This window comes from Mobula birostris, chromosome 7, assembly GCF_030028105.1.
Source record: "Mobula birostris isolate sMobBir1 chromosome 7, sMobBir1.hap1, whole genome shotgun sequence".
Lineage (NCBI taxonomy): Eukaryota > Metazoa > Chordata > Chondrichthyes > Myliobatiformes > Myliobatidae > Mobula > Mobula birostris.
Window position 1 is genome coordinate 121,815,574 of NC_092376.1, and position 21,734 is coordinate 121,837,307.

Genomic DNA, 21,734 nt, shown 5'->3' on the forward strand with positions numbered 1-21,734 from the left:
GCATCAACGTCAGAGAAACCAATAGCAAAATATGGTACTGCCAAAAAAGCAGCCAAATTGCTCTGCCTACACCACCTGTAATGTAAGCTACTCTAGAAAAAAGCAGCTATATACAAATTTCAAAGCTGAACAGGTATTAAAATATAATACTTAGCAAAGTATTGCTTTTTTAAATAATGTAGGCAATATTTTATTTTCAAGAAAAAGTAAACATTCTCAGAATGCAATATAAATATCACTAAATTTTAAATTTGTGAATATATAAGTACTTGTCAGAGAATAACTGGAATACATAATTTATATTTTCACTGTACCCACTCGATGGTTAGGCATTGCCACACAAGCCATCTTATGAAACAGACCTAATATCTGCACTTTGGCCAGAGGTCAGAAAAATTCATGAAGTTTTCAATTACCTTCAATTTCTGACCAACAACCCTAGAAGGCATAGGGAACTTTGAACCATGACCTCAACTTTTCCAGTTTTCCTGCAGTAGTCAAAAGAGATCTATCAAAACAGACCGTGATGACTCAGCATGGTTGGCCAGTGGTTGAGCAAGCTGCAAATCAAGCCAGCAGCGCAGGTGTTGCAATGGACAAATGCCGCAATTCGGAAGGCAGAAATATTCAAGTTTCAAATTTTTATAGCAGTTCAGCAGCAATAATTGTAAACAGGGAAAATTCTGAACAAAACAAAATTGCACTTCTGAATCCCAAGTTACATCAATGGATGACTATTTAGGTGCTACAAACTTCACAATGAAACCTGCCTGAGAGGCCACACATGCTCAATGAAAGAAATTAATGAAGATATTCTGAGGAAAATAATAACTACTCTCTTTCCACAAATGGTGCCTGACCTGCTATGTGTTTCCAGCATTTTGTTTTAATTTCTCATGTCATCATCTGCCCTTTTCAATTTTTAGAAGATAACTGGAAAAGGCAAATGGTGAAATTTCGGAAGATAAAGATAATCCAAGTGCCAGAACTTCCCTGTGCATCTTCAAACTGTTGGACCTTCCCTGCCTACATCAACAAGCAGGTGGGTTTTGATTTAATTTCTCATCCAAAAGGTATCCTAACAGCTTAGGTGGTCATCAGGCCATTTGATTTAGCAGTTAGTTGAGGAATAAGTAACAGCCTCAAGATACAAATGAGCACTCTTTTCTTCAAGTATTGCAGTTGAATCTCTCACACCCATCTAAAAACAGATTGGATTACAAGTTAATAACCGAACAATTACTTTTCCATTAAATAACCTAAGATTTTCTGCTTGTTTTTTCTGACTATGATCTGAACCCACACTTTTGACATAGCGGCAAGAGTCTACCACAACATCTAGTGATTGTAGATATTCAAACTCCTTTTATGCCAGTACTTCATGTAATCACAAAGGCTCTCAGAGTACCACTACCACCAAGTGCCTTGCCATCAGGGCAAGATTGCTAGCTGTGCTAAAATAAGCATCAGCATGTGTTCTATCTGGATTCATTTTAGTCATATACAGGTAACAATACAGAACACATATTTAAAGCTTAGAACAACATTGCATTCATTGGGACAGCTGTTAAGCTGCTGCCTCCATGTCAGAGATGTAGGGCTGATCCGGTTGACCTGTTTGGAGTTTGCACTTTCACTTTGTGATCACACCAGTTTCTACCCCTCCCCCAAGCCCATGTAAATTGCCCTTAACGTGTAGCTGCGTAATAGAATCTTGAGTGGTTGATGCAACATAGGAAGAATTAAAAATATGGAATGAGCGTTAGTGTAAATGTGTGGTTGATAGATAGCATGAACTCAGTGGGCCAAAGGACCTGTTTCCCTTGTCGCTATAATCAGGGAAATGGAGTCAAACATTGGCTCTTGCCCTGCTGCCTTCTCATGAGGCTCGCGCATGCTGCCTCTGACTCCTGGAATCCTCTCAGAGACTGCAGATCGCTGAAAGACCCAAATGACCTCTGAACTACAAATCACAGGCTCCAAAAGTTCCAGAATCACATTCAAGACGAAAAACAAGCATAAAAAACGTAAAAGAAGAAAAATATATGGTTTCATGATCTATCCAGAGGATGTTGACCTAAGGAGCATTGTATGCAGGCGTCACTTTGACCCGAATAATTGCATTACTGGGACTTATGTCACTAACTACGTATTAAAGTCTTCTGAAAACAATCCTTTTTGTGTTCATACCTTAAAAGGAGAGACTCCGCACAAAGTAAGAATGTTAAGGTCTTCATAAGCATGAAAAGCTTATGACATAAACCACTGCGTTCATCAGAGGACTCAGAGTTCATCTAAAATGTCACAAAATGCCTCAGGGATACTCTAAGATAGCTTTTCACAAAGTTAATATTCTGAAATTATAAAGCAGCATATCCACCACTAAATTAGAAGCAGAAGGCTTCAAATATTACATTTTGAATCAGCAAGTTCATCATCAGGCTCTTGGTTTACTCAACTCACTACATAGCTGGTACATGGTTATGCATACAAAAAAATTATGATAATTAGGACTTTTTGCCTGACACACCAAGTGCCTTCTGGTTAATACTGCATTGTTCAATACTGCTTTAATCTCAGTCACTTATATTGAGGCCTACATAAACAAGACGGTGGAATCCGGTTAATTGGGCCATTGGTTAATCAGAGCAGCCGTTTAAAATGTCAGTTTCCCTTCATTTATTTGGGATATTATACTGCTTAATTGAGTCAGGAGGCTCTTCCAAACAGGTTCTAACTAGTGTCAGTCACATGCACTTGTGTGGCCGCCAGACACTGCACCATGCTTAAAGTGAAGAGTTTTACAATAGCATCAGTCATGTGTGTTTGTGTTCAAAAAGTGACTTTTGTCAGATAGTTGGCAAGAAATAGTAGTAAGAAAATTCCAAGTTGTTTTGCTCACTGTGGTTACAGGTGTCCCCCGCTTTTCGAATGTTCACTTTACGAAACCTCACTGTTACGAAAGACCTACATTAGTTACCTGTTTTCGCTAAAAGATGTTTTCACTGTTATGAAAAAAGCAGCATGCGAAAAAAAAGGTAGCGCGCACCCCGAGCAGCCGCTCTCCCCCGGATTCGGAACAGCATTCTAGCCGGCATTGCTTAAACACGTGTCTGTGAGCAGCCGTTAGCAAGGTGAGTTCTAAGGCATCAGAAAAGCCTGAAAGAGCTCGTAAGGGTGTTACATTTGGTGTAAAACTAGACATAATTAAGCGTTTTGATCATGGTGAACGAAGTAAGGACAAAGTGAGTTTGGCTTGTGGAAGTTGACGAAGACGATGTTGAAGAGGTTTTGGCATCCCATGACCAAGAACTGATAGATGAAGAGCTGATGCAATTGGAAGAGGAAAGGATAACAATCAAAACCGAATGCAGTAGCAAACTTACCGAAAGTGAAGTCGTCCAGGAACTGAACGTGAAGCAACTGCGTGAGATTTTCGCTGCAATGATCAAGTACAACTTTAATTTTGAAAGGGTACGTTGGTTTAGGGCATATTTGCAGGATGGTTTGAGTGCTTACAAAGAACTGTATGATAGAAAAATGCACGAGGCTAAGCAGTCAAGCATACTGTCGTTTTTCAAGCCTTCCACATCAGCCACAGCAGACGACGAACTTCGATCTTCGACATCGAAGAAGATGACCTGCCTGCCCTAATGGAAACAGACGACGAGATGACACGCCAGTGTCCCACCACCCCAGCCCCTGGGCCGCGGACAGATACCGATTCGCGGAGAATACACCGGTAGCCAGGACGCACCCAGCATATCTTCAAGAAAAAAAGCCGAAACAAGCAAGTTAATTAATTGGGTGCCACCTGGCACGTAAATATTGGCCCAGATCAGAGGCAATTGTCGACATTTACGTGCCAGGCAGCACCTAATTAATTAGCTTATTTCGGATTTTTTCTTAAAGATATGCTGGGTGCGTTCTGGCTACCTCTGCATTCTCCGCGAATCGGTATCGGTCGGTGGCCCGGAGGGTGGGGACCACTGCACCACCTCAACCTCCGACGACTCAGCCTAACACACCATCAGCGTGCTCAGCGCTGTCTTCCTGATTCCCGTAAGTGATACTACACTGTACATACATTTCTACTTTATATCGGCTGTGTAGTTTTACGCGTTATTTGGTATGATTTGGCAGCTTCGTAGCTTAAAGGTTACTGAAGAGCGCTTGCACCGTGTTTTTGCCGACAGCACTTGGGTTGTGTTTCTGCCGAGTGCGTTTGCATGAGATTTTCACTACTGAGAACAGTGCGGCAACGATTGTGGAGAAGTATTTCTACTTTATATAGGCTGTGTATTCATAGCATTCCTGCTTTTACTATATGTTACTGTTATTTTAGGTTTTATGTGTTATTTGGCATGATTTGGTACGTTATTTTTGGGTCTGCGAACGCTCACAGAATTTTCCCATATAAATTAATGGTAATTGCTTCTTCACTTTACAACATTCCAGCTTATGAACCATTTCATAGGAACGCTCTACCTTCGGATGGCGGGGAAAACCTGTATAAGCACTCAGACTTGGAGATGCCAGAAACAACCAGGAGTGAAAATGAAATGATTTCATTACTTCATGTTAGGAACTACAAAGAATTCAAAGGTATAGACAATTATCTTGAATGTTACAATGAAAATGAAAAAAAAATCAGCGATAGCATTGTATGAAGGCATTTCATTATTTGCACTAGGAGTCAGCACTGATTTTGTTCGTTGCATACACTGGACGAGTTCCTCCGTTAGGAACTATTAGTATTAGGAACTAATAGTTTTAGTACACTGTAGTTTGTGTACTATTTTGGTATCGCTCTAATTTGTTCTGTATTTCATTTAAATACATCATTTACTCAGTTTGTCCTTTTTTTAAAATTCCTTTTTAACTATTTCCATGAAACTTCGACTAATTCTTCTTCTTACTTCTTATTAAACTTACATTATTTTTTGTATTTTTTTTCTCACGGTAACACGTCGAAGCTGCACCCTCTCTAATATGCTGGTAGAGAGAGTTTTATTTGGGTTTTTTTTAAGCACTGGAGATGGTTACATACCGACACGCAGGACAGAAGCAAGGTCGCATTGTGTATTCTAGGGACCAGCTAATGCCGGCGGTTTAGCAAGCAGAGTGGCGGACACCCATGCTGAAATCCGGAGGAAAACACACAGAGGATGCAGAGGGGGATCACAAAGTCGAGGAAAGAGGACCGGGTCGAGACAACAGAGACTTATGGAGAAGAGTAGTTCGGTGGGTAATACTGTTCCGGCTGACCAGAAGTGCACCGAGAGCGGTAAGCGTGAAGGAGTTGGGTGATTACTGATCTGGTTTAACAACAGATGGTGCAATCCGGGTCATATTACGATCGAGGAACGTGTTTGTAGACCGGATATTGAACTTTTTACTGTTGGACTTCGGCCACATTCCACCGTGATACAACACTTGGCGGCACGGGAGGTCGTTCCTGCCTGTGGCCATCGAACGTGCAGCTCCTCCCGTGGAGGGTCAGACACCCTGAGCCAATAGACTGGTCCTGGACTTATTTTCCATCTGGCATAGTTTGCATTTTGTTGTTCGATTGTTTGTGGTTTTCGTATTGCTATATTTACGCTCTATTCTTGGTTGGTGCGGCTGTAACAAAACCAAATTTCCCTCGGAATTAATAAAGTATACCTATCTATCTATCTAATTGCGGCAGCTGCTTAATTGGGCCAGAATGTACTAGTCCCAATGTGTCCCAATTAACCAGAACTACTGTACATCAATTCATTTCTTTTAGAATACGAGCACAATAAACCAGTGAAATAAGGTTGCATTTTACATCAACTCCAATTTCAATCAATAAGTTCTTGTACTTGTAGGCTTAGCAGATAAGAACAATCACTAGAGCCCTTGTCCTCTACATTAATTGCGTGATACCATTGACTGAAAATAAGTGAATTCAATCTTTATTGACTTTATGAGCACTATTCAACCAAGAGGAGTGCCTCACAGAATAAATATCAGTAGGAAATAGGAAGTGTCAGCACAGTTTCCTTCTCTGCAGGGGAGAACAATTCATTTATTTTAAGTGTTTTTGTCAGTCAATGCAATAAACAGAGAAAACTACCATACTCAAATTACATTTGCAAACTGAAACAAGTTTGCACTTCTGCATGGAGCAAAGCTCTTCATGGTGTCTGGAGGCAGTTTTACAGTTTGCATGAGATAGAAAACAACAGCTACGCCCTAAGAAATTTTGGTGGAACGAATGGTTAAATTCCATATACTGTATCAGTAATGCAGAGTGCACTGCAAGCTTCAGTCTTATTACAATGGCTTTTGGGTTATCGTAATTGACTGCAAAAATATCTCAACTCTCAGTGGCATATACTCTCAGGTGCAATTATCACTGAGCTTAAATACACCATAGATGTATTTAAGACAAAAGATGCCAAAATGTATAAACAATTCTCTATAAAAATGATCATACAAATCCAGAGGAAAACGTATACGTCAGGATGCAATGCTTTACAAGCTAAAACCACTCTTAGTAAAAACCAAATGAATCTTGAAAAAAACTGATTTTTAAAAACAAGTCTAGATATAAGTTGTCAATGTGTAATCACTGCCTTTATTATTACCTTGCTTCAACAACTATGGAACCCTTTATATTTTTACTGCTGAATTCAATGGCAACAGGCAATGGCTTTGGTGCAAATAAAATGCTGGTTAAGTTCTCTACACTGCAAATCATGCAACCCACTGAAAAAGATTTTTTGGCGAATAGCTTCCAAAATTCTAGTGACAGAATAAAGGAAGTTAAAAACCTTCTGTTGGAAACTGCAAGTGCTTGTCTAAATATGCCCTCTGGGAAAATGTTAAAAATGGCATGTGTTCTTGAAAACTACATGCATTACTTTAAAAAAAACTGCAGATCTATGGCATTTGCATAAGGACAATTATAAGGATATTTATATTGGTAATGTTAAATTTAAGAGCTTCACAAGCGCTTGCTACAACTTTTGCTAGGAAACTATTCAAAGGACCAAGTCCTTAATGCAATACCTGGGAAATTATTTTATGTGGAGTAAGGGATTAGTCAAGCTGCTAAGCAAACTGAACTATCTTTTGAGTTTCTTGGGATTTTTGCCAGAAAGAGATATGCCTGGGTGTATTTCTAATGTATATTTTTATTTCATAGCATTTGCTACTTTAAAAATGCTGTGCTGTGGATTTTTAGTGCACGGAGTCATAACTTTCTGGCAGTATAATGAAAAGAGCATAGCATAGCTTACCTGGTCCATTTCCGAAACCTCCCTCCCCTTTCTTGACCTCTGTCTCTTTATCTTTGGAGACAGCTTATCTACTGCTGTCTATTATAAACCCACTGACCCTCAGAGCTGCCTGGACTATACCTCTCCCCACCCTGTTATTTGTAAAAAAAAGTCATTCCTGTCTCTGTTACTCAGTCTCCACTGCATCTGCTCTCAGGATGAGGTTTTTCATTGCAGAGCAAAGCAGATGTCCTCCTCCTTCAAAGAATGGTGCTTCCCATCCTCCCCCATCAATGCTGCCCTCAATTTAGTGTTGCTAAACTGTAGTGATTAGGGTTTTGTCAGTTGGTTCAAGAACTGAATGACTGAAGGGAAGCAGCTGTTCTTAAACTCTGTGGTGAGGAACTTCAGACTTCAGTACCTCCTGCTGTCAAAGGATGGCATGACCCAGATAGTGGACATCTTTGACGAATGCTGCCTTCTTGAGGCAGCACCTCCTGTAGATACTACTGAGGATGGGAGGAATAAGTCTGTGATGTATTGAGCCGAGTCTGCTACTCTCTGGAGCTGATGTTTCTGCACATTCAAATCGCCATCCCAGACTATGATGCAACCAACCAGTCAGGATACTTTCAAGTGTATATTTGTAAAAGTGTGTTTGAATGCCTGGCGACATACTGAACCGCTTTAGCCTCCTAAGTGCAGATGCTGGCATGCTTTGCTTATGATTGCATCTATGTGCTGGGTCCTGGACAGGTCATTCAACATGCTAGCGCCCAGGAATTTAAAGCTGCAGACTCTCTGCACCAATATAGGCAGGCACATCACCCAGGTTCAAACCCTGCTGCTGTCTTTCAGAAGTTTGCGCGTTCTCCCATGACCGCGTGGGTTTCCTCCAGATACTCAAGAACCAAGTCAAGAATCAGCTCTTTAGTTTTGCTGACATTAACCAAGAGAAATTGTTGCTGCACCAAACAGCAGCCTAACTGATGTTCCTGTTGACGAAGTTGTATTTGTAACGTCTTTTATTCATGTCTTTAAGTAACTTTAAGAGGAAATAAAACTGCTATTTTTGTGCATTTAAATAAATAAGGCATTATATTTCCCCGGGGGGGGGGGGGAGAGAAGAAACAGGTAATGTAGAGAAGCAGCTACACAATACCAGCCTATTCTATTTAAAGCACTAAACAATTAACAAATAAACTGTCCAGACAACATGCAGTGATCCTATGTAAAATAGGAGATAGCTCCTTATGTTGAAGGGGAGCTTTTCATGCTGTTTGGGTAAATTGTCGCTGAACAAAATCTAAATGGATCACCTCAGGTCAGAACAAATTGCCAGATGATGCAAATCAAGCAATGCTTTCTCTCAGATATGACAATTAGTAACCCCAAATCATGCTGCAGCAGAATATTAATTGTTGCCATCAAAAGCACAGAAGACTGACCTGATTAATATTATAGCAACCCAGAGGTCCTAAAGAGCACATCAGCATAAATCTGAGTAAACTTATCTCATTTCCACTTCATTAGAAGTCAATTCAATTTATACAAAAACAACATGAATTAAAAGAAAGCATTCTCTTCACACTACTGCCACTTCCACCAAATGAACCAAGAAATCCTGGGAAAAACAAAAACAAATGCAGAATAAGTTTAGATACTTAGCTTGGAAATAAATAGTAGAAAGGGTCAGAGGGAGGAAAGGAAGCAAATTAACTTGTGTTTTTAGCTGCTCTTTGATAACCGATTCCAACAAGTTAGCTTTTCAAAACAAAACCTACTGGCAGTTTCAGTTGTTCAATAACAATTATATATTGGTTACAACTCTTTTACAATAAGCTATCGAGCACTTTAAAATTAGGACATGCAACTCTTCTTCAGCAGTACAGTAAATATGCAAAAGAAATTTATATTCAGTATTCTCTGCTGGAGGAACTCAAAGTAAAGCAAAGTAAAGTGATCAAGTTTCTCTTGCTACCATAATTCAGACCTGCTTTCATGGCTCCGAGATCATGCCATCCAGCATTATCTGTTTTACCAGTTCTCTGAATCATCCACCTCAAGTGACCATTTCACTACAGTACTTAAAGAAAGGCTCAAGGCTCCCGTCAAAAGTGTTGTGTTTTAGATGAGACATAAAACTAAAGCTTTTTTTAAATAAATGTCATGGACGTAAAAATAAATTTCAAGGAGAAACAATATTTGATTTCTCCCTGTTGTACTGAGTAACATTTAATCCCCAATCAACATCCTGAATGCAAATTGTTTGATGGTAACACACTACTATTTCTAAAATCTGGAAAGCTGGGACATGGTGAATTTATGAAAGATCCCTTTGCTCCCCACGGGCAATTTACTAAATGAAAAACCTGGCTCCAGCCTACCAAGTCTGTCTCCAGCTCTAATCAACAGCAAATGAGCTGCTCCAATATTTTTTTTCCCCATAGCCATGAAATTATTTCCTTTCAGATGCATATCTAGGTCTTTCTTGAACAGTGTAATTGAACCTGCACCCACCCATTCCAGACCTTAACTCACTGTGTAATAAAGCTTTTCCTCTTGTCATGTCAGTTTTTTTCTTATCACCTTCATTCACACATCTTCAATTCTGATGGTGAGAATTTTAAAATGCTGGTTTATTTAATTAACAGAAGCATGTTTATTGTCACTGACATATGTCGTGAAATTTCATGCGGGAGCAGAAATTTGAGTATATATAATTAGTGCAAAAAAGAGTTCAAAACAGAGGTGTTCATGGATTACTCAGAAATCTGATTGATGCAGAGTGGAAGAAGCTGTTCCTAAAATGTTGAGTGTGTGTCTTCAGGCTCCTGTACCTCCTGCTTGTTGGAGGTGTGAGAGATCATGTTCTAGATGACAAGAGTCCTTCTTCGGGCATCGCCCTTTTAAGATGTCCTCAATGGTGAAGAGGCTAGTGCCCTTGATGGAACTGGCTAAGTTTGCAACACTCTGCAGCCTTTTCTGATTCTATGCAATGGTGCCTCCATAGCAGATGGTGATGTAACCAGAGTGTCCTCCACAGAACACCTGTAGCAATTTGCAAGAGTCCTTGGTGATATACCAAATCTCCTCAACCTCCTAATGAGATATAGCCATTAGTGTGCCTTGTTCGTAATTCTATTAATATGTTGGGCTCAGCATAGATCTTCATAGGTTGACACTCAGGAGCTGGAATTGTTATGTGTCTTCCCAATTTTCCCTTTCTGAAGTCCACGATCAATTCAAGGTTGACTGCAATGTTGCAATACCACCCAATCTATTACACTTCTGTATACCACCTCACCACCGTCTGAGATTCTGTCATATTTACAGATGGCATTTGAGCTGTGCCTCGCCGCACAGACATGAGTGTAGGGACAGTAGAGCAGTGGGTTAAGCATGCATCCTTGAGACAAATCTGTGTAGACTGTCACTAAGGAGGAGGAAGTATTATTTCAGAACCCTACTGACTGTGGTCTCCCAATGTGGAAGTCAAGAATCCACTTGCAAAGGGAAATACAGAGACCAAGGTTTTGAAGCTTATTGATTAGTATTAAGATGAAGATGGTTCTGAACGCTGAGCAGTAATCAAACAGCCTGCAATGGATATTGCTGTTGCCCAGGTAGTCCAAAGCCAAGTGGAGAGCCAGTGAGATTGCATTCCCTCTACTCCTAACGTAGCAGTAGGTAAATTACAACAATATAATAACTTGCACATCATAAGGTTCTGTGAGCTTGGTCATGGTTTTTAATAATATACAGGGAAAAAACAAATAAACCTTACCTGAAATTAAAATTGTGAGTAACATCAAATACTATAACACGGGTATTTTACTTGGAATAAGGTAAAAAAAAAAGAAGTTTTGATAAAGGACATTTTGTCAGACAGCTTCTTCCTGCTTTTCTAGATGCATTATTCCCTGTCTTTCGTCTGCACTAAAAGTCCTGGGCACACACTGCTCAGTTTTACTCTTTCAATAAAGTGTTCACAAGGCAAGAGCCCAGCTGAATAACTTTATTGGGCTGCTGAGGCAGCATTTGCTTTTCTCAATACTGGGACATATGGCATGTGCCATGAAAGGCATGTTTACAGCCCAAGGGCACAATTAATAGTAATGCTCTTTCCTAGCTATTCATTCCCAGCAAATAGCCACACTTTCCATATTTTACATTCTGGACCAAACACTAATTCCAAACATAATAAAGAACTTTAAAAGATGTGTATTTATAAACACTTACACACAGCCATCTTTTCCAATCTGTTATCTTTCTCCCCTCTCTCAATCTGCCATTTCTTCTCTCCCAATCCTTTACACCCCATCTCCACCAAAACTCCCCATACCCCTTTTCCCTAATCCCACCAGAACTCCCCATACCTCTGTCTCCTTAACCCCACCAGAACTCCCAATACATGTCTCCTTAAGCCAGATTTATACTTCTGCGTCAACACGTCGCCGCAAAGCCGACACGGAACTCTACGTGACAGCCTGCGTTGCTGCGATGTGCACCTCTCCTAAAATGTAACTGCGCGTTGTAGCAACGCAGACTACATCAGCTGTGATTGGTCCACTTGGTAGCATCGCATGTCATCCTACACTGCAATAGCTTCCCATTGGGGGACTGAAGGGCAGGGAAGGAACTCTGGCTGCAATGCTTTCCATAAAGCTTTACAGACCTCCGAAATTATGGAGGACACATTTCGCTTTTATGAAAAAAGACGCTCGCGTCTTGTTTACCTCGAGAAAGACTACCATGACCACGAAGCCTTGCGCAGGCAGGTGTGCGCACATGCGTGACATGCACGAATTGCAGAGTGACACAGACACACCAACGCAAAGTATAAATGCTCAGAACGCGCGCAAGTCACTTGCGTAGGTTACGGCATCCAGTTAACGCGGAAGTATAAATCAGGTTTTACCCCCATCAGAACTCCCCAAACCTCTTTCTGCTTACCATTAATTTTTGCTCTGTGCAATTTACCTGAAAGGTTTTCATGTGTCGCCGAGTTTTGCTTTGATTTTAAATAAAGTCATAATTTCCTACTATATCTTCAGATACTCTTTATGCCCCAAATCAGTGATAGTGATATTTGACTACAAACCCATTATCAGCTGCCAAATGAAGATGCACCCCTTGAAGATCCGGGCCCCACACACAAGTGCTTCCCACTTAATCCCCTACCATTCTTCCTATTGGTCCTAATTCTGTTTACCTATGGAATACATTTTTAACACACCACTCTTAAAATCATTTGACAGAACCATGAATTACCTTTCACGGACCTGTCAAATTCTGTAATTGAGTACTTAGATAATAATTGCCTTTCAAAAGTTTCTTCTGGAGCTTCATGCTACTATATTTCATGGCTCTTTTTATTGCTCATTTACCATTTGATATCCTTTTCGGTGTTTCTAAAACATTCACTATACGACTCACAACAATCAAGTTGACAGGTTACACCTCTATCTGAGGAAACACTTTCAGCAAAGCTCCAAAGCAAGCTTTGCACCTTCCTAAGTTTTACTTAGGAAATCGCCCCAGCACAGCATTACCAACACATTGTTACTTGACACTAAACACATTACTGACCAGAGATAAGAATAATTTAGTGAACAAATGTAGGATTATCAATTTTCAGACATTGAGAAACATTATCAACTTTCATGAACCTTTAATTCAATAGTTAAATTCCAATTGACTAAAATGAGCCATCCTTGTTTTCAGGCAGGCAGTCATCCTTATACGTGACAGTGATGGAGTGCGTTTTGTTTAATGGTTCATGGCTCCCAGCAGGGACAGAATTGCAGACTGTGGTACAATAATCTAATCAATAAGCATGGGTAATGAATGGAGTCAGTTTAATACCAGGCCGCTACTGTTCACACCTAGCTCCTGGAGTGAAGTTAAGTGAAGGCCAGAACAAATTGAAGCCCCTCACTTCAAAAAGCTCTCACTTTTCACACAACTAACTGTCCACAGATGCTCCATTTTGGCCAAGTGCACCCATTTTCATACAATATTCATTTAATTATTTAGTTTCTAAACTTCAGTCAAGGCACCATTTATTCCTACAATTCACGAACCATGTTTGAAATGTGGCGATGATATGCATTTACTCATTCCAAATATAATTATTTTTTATTAATCAGAATCAGATTTAATAACACTGGCATATGTTGTGAAATTTGTTAACTGTGACAGCAGTACAATGCAATATACAACAGAGAAAAAAACATATATCACTGTGTATATATACAAAATATTTAAATTAAATTAGTACAAAAAAAGAAATAAAAAGTATGAGGTAGTGCTCATGGGTTCAATGTCCATTCAGAAAGGGCAGAGGGGAAGAAGCAGTCCCTGAATAACTGAGTGTGTGCTACCTTTTTGAGGCACTGCTCGTTGAAGATGTCTTGGATACTATGGAGGCTAGAGCCCATGACGGAGCTGACTAATCTTACAACTCTCTGCAGATTACTTCCATCGAGTGCAGTAGCGCACCCCCAAACCAGATGGTGATGCAACCAGATAAAATGCTCTCTATAGTACATCTGCAGAAATTTGCAAGTGTTTTTGGTGACATACCAAATCTCCTCAAACTCCTAATGAAACATAGCCACTGTCTTCCTCTCTGACTTTACCCACATTATCAAGGACAGGGAAGGGAAAGTTTCGCTTGACTTCAGTGCAATAGTGAGAAGGAACTGCACTGTCAAAAGTTCTGTCATTCAAGGAAAATATTAAACTATGGCCTTGCCGGGCAGTAGAAGTGTTGGTGAAAGAGGGCTGCCGAAGTGCATTTGTGGATGTGTGGGGGAAGGACGATGGTCAGCCTTCTATGCACCAGCAGTTCATATTATCTAGTAGTTATCACTATGAGGTTTGTCAGACTCTGCCATGAACAATTTGACTCCCACAAAAGCCTAGGTGAAAACAGTACCTACACATCAAAAGCATTCATCAAAGGCACTTTAAAGTTATTGCTGTAAGGTCCAGAGATACCAGACACGAGTGCAACTTTCTTCCTCTGACTTCACCCACGTTTATATGACATTTGTTGAAAATGATGGCATACAATTCAAAGATGTTTAATGCCATTTCCAGTACACAAGTGTAATGGAGAACAAAATAATTGTTACTCGGATTTTGAGGCAGCAAAAACACAGTAAGGTAAAAACACAATAATAAAAAAATTATAAATCATACATGTACAGTCAGTTGACAATAAACTTGAACTTTAACTTGACTGACGGGAAACAACGTCAAAGTAGTGGTGGACATACAGCCACATTCAACTATCAACACTTGAGGGTTAACTAACAGCTATTATAGAGGCACTCAAACCTAACTCAACCCTTTTTCACAACATAGTTAAATGCAAAATTAACTTTGTTGTAGCACAACAGATCACAGATTTTAAAATTTACACTTATGTTTTTCTGGAATGTATTTTTGCATCATGCATGTAAACCCTACCTCCACCCCTACACTCTCTCCAACTTCTGCCCTCACCTCACAAGCGATCTTGTGGCTCTATTCTGTGTTGAGTTGGCCATTTCCAGGCATAGCTGTTGGAAATGCATTAACATTGTCCCAGGGTTCCCATAACAGCGATTTAAAAAATACCATTAATCATTTATTGAAAAATACAAAAGTGATCAAGATCTAGGCTCAGTTAATATGCTCCCCGTTTCACCAAACCAAAGCCATGCTGACAATCACAACCCAGACTCAGCAGCGAAAAATGGCAAACTGAATGAAAGCAATATCCGTTAAATGGCCAAGATCTAACATTACAAATCAGCAATTTGCAATTGTGGAGAAATCCATCACCTCAGGGCATGCAAGGAGAAACAGTTTAAAGCGGAAAGACAGCTCCAAGAGGACAGGATACAACAAAGACATTATAAAATGTGTCACTGAGTTAATTACAAACTAAATTATCTCATAAATATGTAATTAGTTACTTTTTTTAAAAAAAGTACCCCAAAAGGATGAGCCCAAAGATGTTTGCTTCGGATGACTTTAATGTTTTTATGCCAGATGGGTGCTCCTATGAACATTTGCACGCCCCCCCCCCCCACCGGAGTATAAACTCCAAACCCTATGGTAAAGCACACATCTCTCATTCTTCAGTAACTGTTAAAAATGAAATAGACTGATTATACAACCGCTTCAAAAGGCAGTCATATTAAAGGTGGTGGCTATTTCATCTCCTCACTGTGCACAGCTACTTTCCAATACTGCTGGCAGTAACAATTCCAAAAATGCAAGAATTTCTGTAAACTGATACCTCAAGTGAATGATAGAAAGAACTTGAATGTACCTAGTGTATGTCACACAGAAATTTCATTAAAAGATTAATTGTGTTGAAGTACTATAACAATCTTTTCCTCCTTAAGCAGTCCCTAGGATTAACAATTCCATTTCACATTCTTTCCTCTTACATTTTGAATAATTACATGCCAAAGAATTTCTGTGATTCAGCGAGAAGTCTACATCATTTACATGAGACTTTGAGAATGTGTTTGGGCTGTTTTAGTTGTCCTTCCATAGATCTCTTCCCACTAAGGAACTTGGAGTAAGTGCTTGTTTTTGTATCTGGTGTCAGGTATGATAATAATGATGGCAACCTTGATACTGGGAATAGAGACACTGGGGTGAATGTTGACTGTTTGCATATCGCACCAGTTTGGAAAATTCTGAACACGCAAGGCTGGCATTACTTTTACTTTGCTAGTGCTTTAAATTGACCATGGTGGTCTGTCCATGACCCCACAGCAGACAGGAAAGGTGGGGATCACTGCTGCTCAATAGCTCCAAAGGGACTGAATTATGTTGGATTTGCATCAATAGTATGTAGAGAAACACAACACCCTATTTGCACACAGCAATATCCTGTTTATTGCAGTAAACTTTCAAATTAAATTGGTTGTTGCAGGAGTAAATAATGTCTCCCCATACTTCGTTCAATTAAAAACTGTCTGATGAGGTAAGGAGGCACCATCTCTGGACAGCAGGGGTGCAGGTAGGTAGGTTGATACTGATTTTGGGTGCTGTCTGGGGTTTGTGCGTGGATTTTATCAGAGTAATCATATCTCCTCACATAACCCAAAGGCATGCAGGGAGGGAAGTTAGCTCGTCACTGTGAATTGCCTGTCACAGGAGTGGTAAAATCTGGGGGAGCTGATGGGAATACAAGGGGAATTTTTAAAAATGTGATGAATATAGGGTTAGTGCAGATGGGCTGCAGGCAGTTTGTTCAGATTTAATGGACCACAGAGTCTGTTTCCATGCTGCATCTCTCTCACACTCTGTTAAGTTAGTTTACAAGAGCTGCTACAAGTAGTTTCAGAATCCACACGGTAAAACAAAACCATCGCTCCTATTCAAATAAAAATTTAAAATTACTACTGGAAGAGGATATGCAAGATCAGCTTCAGTTCTGACACTCTCGCAAATAATAATGCATCACAGCCTGGCCTTGGTTACCAATGACAATATGCACGGATGATCTCAAATAATAGTCATTTTGAAAAAAATCTGCTCTACACCCATTATGCATATCCAGATAAAAACACATAATTAAATTCAAATTTTGACTTAAAGTACATTACTAAAATCAAGATGGCACCAGCAGCCAACGGGGACGTCCTGCAGATTGTTCATGAAACAAGTACTACTATTTCTCTTTTTAAATATGATTCTACAACTACTAAGTTGCATGCAATTGGGGCCTTAATTTACATTCTTGTAATGTATTTTTGGACTGAGCGATCTGGCGCTTTTGCTGTTTCCAGGGGAATTTGAAAAGATTGAGAACGGAGTGTGCAGCCTAATGTGGGAGCTCACTGATTAATGTATTGAACAAGATTTGAGTGGATGAGAGTGGAAGGGAGTGGGTGTTCAGCAGCATCTGAATGTGTTTGACCGGTCTCCCTCTCGCCCGCTGCTGTAGGAGTCTTAGGTCTTGGGCAAGTGTGACTTGTGGCTGTGAATCTGTTTTTAGAGGATGTTACATATGTTTCTGGTTTCTCTTTTTTACTGCTGTTTTGCGTGATTTAATTGGGGTGCTTTGGCACAGACTGGCTCTGCGGTCTGCAGTTAACAAATGACACAGTGCTAAATTGAACTGAACTAAACACTCTGAGATCATTTCAAGGACTCTGCAGTTTGATGTTTAATATTGTGCATTACTCGCTTGCATTTTGCTGTTTGCGCAATTTGACCGACTAGGTTCCTTTTCTATTAAAGAAAAACTGAAGTCATTTAGTAAAGGGCTGTGGAGTTACAATTTTTTTTAATCTTTGGAACAGCAAATCTAAAAGCTATCAGAGTAACAAATTTTCTATATGATTTATAGATTAAGAGGAATTTTCTGCTCACTGATATGACATCCATCAACCATACTTCCTGGCTGTTATGCTGGTAATGGAGCAGCTGTCAATCTCTGCACAAGCAGAGGGGAAAAAAAAAGATAATTGCCCTTCATTGATGTTATAGGATGATTGTTCAAAAAGATCCAACTGTTTTATGTTGTATAATGTTCGTTGTAAGATGAGTATTGACCAGGACACAACAGCTAATACTGAGTTCTTCTTCAAAGTAATGCACGGGACAATTTAAAAGTCTATGAGGATTGAAATCTTTAATCTTTCATATAACAACACATCTGAACAAGATTCTCCACTTCAACTCAACCAGAACCTGCCCAGGTTTGCAAAATGATCAGTCAATGTGATATTCTCTGTATTAAAAGGGTACCCACACTAGCTTACTGAGGAAATGCATACATGGGATTTGTAGAATCAAGAGTCTTACACAAGTTAGACTCTGCTTCAGGGAGAAAGTACAAAACTGGAGAAGACAAAACATGCAACATTGATCTTAGTATTACAATCTCTAAAGGTGAAGAGTAAAGAAACCTGGTGAAAAGCATAGTTTGCAACTTTCAAATTTGTGCTAGTGCCATTGTAGTGATCTTCAAAATAGGGAATCTTCACCCTCTCTGAAGCCCATTTATCGCAGGTTTTTGTGCAAAAATATCTGCTCAAATAGAAGATAAATAACTATAACATAATTTCAAAGTAATTTTTGAACATATTCAAATACTTAATGGGAACTGATCAATTTAAAGATCTGCAAAGCTGTGAAAGATCACATTATTCCTCGTCTTCAAGAATACTGAGAACTAGATGATAATCATAAATTTTTTAAACAGCAGAAATGGCTGTCTACATTGGAAAGATAGACCGCTTGATGGCACGACAGATAACTGGCTGATGTATACTGAATGAATTGAGAAGTATTTTGAAACAAATTAAACAACCAATGAGAAACAAGCGCCAGCCTTGCTCAGTACAATAGCTGGAAAAGCATACAGTTTGCTTAGAAGTTTAATTGCTCCAAACAAACCAGCTGCAATGAACTATGCTGATATTGTGAACATAATGTAGAAACATTTAGACACAAAACTATTGTTGATTGCAGAACGCATTAGGTTTCATAAGCAGAATCAAAAGGAAGGGGAATCCATTTTGGCTTATGTAACCGAACGGAAGAAATTGTCCGAGCATCGCAAATTCCATGATAGGCTTAACGATGCACTGAGAGATCATTTATTTTGTGGATTCTCACAAGAAAGCATTCAAGCACAACTCACATTTAAAAGAGCAGTTGAAATCTTGTATCAATCGAAACAGCAGCCATAGTTGCAATTGAGTTGCAGTCAGAAATGAACGTGAATGTGAACAAAATTGCAACGTCTGAACAGAAACCTGCCTGACCAAACAAATTATGCTTCCATTGTGGCAAGAGCTCACATATGCCAGACCAATGCACGTTTAAAGGCAAAGCTTGTAGAAAATGCAACAAAGCGAGACAAAGAGCATTTGGGCAGACAAAAATAAGTGGTCTGCACAGGGAAGATAAAAAGTCAAGTTGCAGTTTCAAAAAGAGCACAAATCTGCATGCTGTTGATGAAAAATCTGATAATAATGAGTTACATGGGACTGAGTCACCTTGAGATTCACAATGTGAAAACTAAAATCCAAAGTAACATGGCTTATATCAGAAGTGAATGGCAAATTAATTAAACTGGAGGCACAGCGAAGTGATGATGGCGCTAAACGGCAATTCCTTTGCTTGCATCTTCAGAAACAGCTCTAGTTCCATCTTTAATATCTCTATTTTTTCCTTTCAGGGTTCTTTTGAAGACCCTGACCTGGAGTTACATGTTGACTATGGTTCTTTGCGGGAATGGGACCTGCTCTCGGGGTTTAATAACTGGCCATTGTTCGGCATGTTCGGCTCGACTTTGGAGGCCTAGGATCTCGGGGCTCTGAAGATGGGTGGATCAAAGGTCAGTGTCATGGCAAGAGATCCGCGTGTCGTCGGAAGAGTTGGAAGATCTGCGGCTGTGTGCCCAGAGACTCGAGATCTTTGGGCAGAGCTCAAAGAAAGCGACGCAACAGACATCGTAAGCCAGCAAGTTGTTTGTTCTGTCTCCCCTCTCGCTGTGAAACAGAGACACCCTTTTTCCCTTATTAGGAAGAGAGAGAGCCTGTGGTATGTCAAATACCGGGTGAACAATGTAGTCTTTGGAGTACTGCAAGTCTGCAACTTTACTGTTGCTTTGCTCACACTTGAGTGATCGGTGCTGGGTGCCGATGCTTTTTTTTTTGCAGGTGGGGGTGAAGGGGGATCGTTACTTACTGCCGCTTATATGTGGGAGGGAGGGGAACTGAGGGGCCTTTAGGGTTCTAACATTTAACTGTCGTTCATTCTTTGGAGCACTCCTCTGTTTTCGTGGATGGTTGCGAAGAAAGAACATTTCAGTACCTATATTGTATACATTTCTCTGACATTAAATGTACCTTTGAAACCTTTGAAAATTTTATTAGACACACAATCGGCTGTTTCAGTCTTTCAAAGAAAATGAACAGAAGCCTGCAGATATCCAACTAAGAACTTATACTAGAGTAATAACTACTGTGAGAATGAAACTTCTAACAGTGAGATACAACAACCAACAAGCCACATTGGGCTTATATGTGGTAAAAGCAGGAGGGCCAGCATCGCAGAGCAGTGATTGACTGAGACGACGACTACTAGATCCATACACTATTTGCATGTCACATCGCCTACAACAGTCGACTGGAAGTGAATTAAGGAAGGTACTTAAGTCCTCAAGGATGGCACTGAAAACCTCAAACATATCAAGGTGTGTCTGTGGTCCCAATACCCAAGAAGGATGGGTTTTTCAGAATATGAAGTGATTTTAAGGTCACCATCAATACCTTCTGCCCAGGATCGAGGACATCTTTGAAAACCTTACTGGCGGGAAATACTTCAGCAAAGTGAACTTAGCTGAGGCCTACTTATAGATGGAGATGTAAAAGCCCAAAGTACTTCTCACCATGAACACCCACAGAGGGCTTTAATCACAATAATAGGCTTATTTTTGGAGTGGCATCGGCACCTGCACTCTGGCAGAAAGCAATGGACCCGGTGCTGCAAGGCTGCCCAGGCGCTCAGCGTTACCTGGATGGCAGCGAGGATGACTAGAAACCTCTTCAAAATCTCAAGAGAGTATTAAAAAGATTAGAACATTATGGGTTCAGAGCATAATGCAACAAGTGTGAATTCTTTAAACCAAGCTTCAGTTACTGTGGTCACACCATTGATGCTTAATTACAGAAGTATGTTGATACAATTCAAGCAGTGGTGGTTGCCCCAAGACCAGAGGCCATGTCATAGTTATATTCCTTTTTAGGATTTGTCAATAAATATAACAGGTTCCTGCTAAACCTGGCTTCTGTGCTCTACTCCTTGAATTCATTACTACAGATCAGGAAGAAATGGCAATGGACAAAGCAGTGTGAGGTGGATTTCCAAAAGACAAAGGAAATGGTATCGTCTGACACTGTACTCACAGATTATGATCAACATCATCCAGTGAAGCTTGCCTGTGACAACTCGCCTTATGGTATAGGTACAATATGTCATATGATATGAGCAATGGAAGTGAACACCCACAGCCTTTACATCATGTTCCCATCCCACTACAGAGGAAAAGTTATGTACCGATTGACAGAGAAGCCTTGAGTCTGGTTTGGAGTGTAAAACGTTTCAACTCGTACCCGCATGGGAGAGTTTACCCTCATTACTGATCATCAACCAGTCTCCCTTTTCAATCCACTGAAAAGTGTTCCACTAACAGCAGCAGCATGAATGCAGTGAAGGGCCCTGTTTCTTAGAGGTCTCAATTACAAGGTCAAATTCAAGAGGACGACTAATCATGGAAATGAAGATTGATCATTGCGTTTACCCTGGGAAAAGGAAATGCCCGAAAATTTGACAGAAGTGGACACTCCTCAATGTATTCTCACCCATGCAAATCGAAAGCCTCCCTATTACGACAGAGATGATCCAAAGGAAATCCAGAAAAAAACCCACAAAGCCTCAGATCTACATGGCTAT

General features: G+C 40.0%; 1 protein-coding gene across 1 annotated transcript in view; it reads right to left on the reverse strand.

The window, feature by feature from the left end:
- The window catches only part of ccnjl (cyclin J-like), a 75,713-nt gene that overhangs the window by 38,159 nt on the left and 15,820 nt on the right, over positions 1-21,734 (reverse strand). The window lies entirely within an intron of this gene.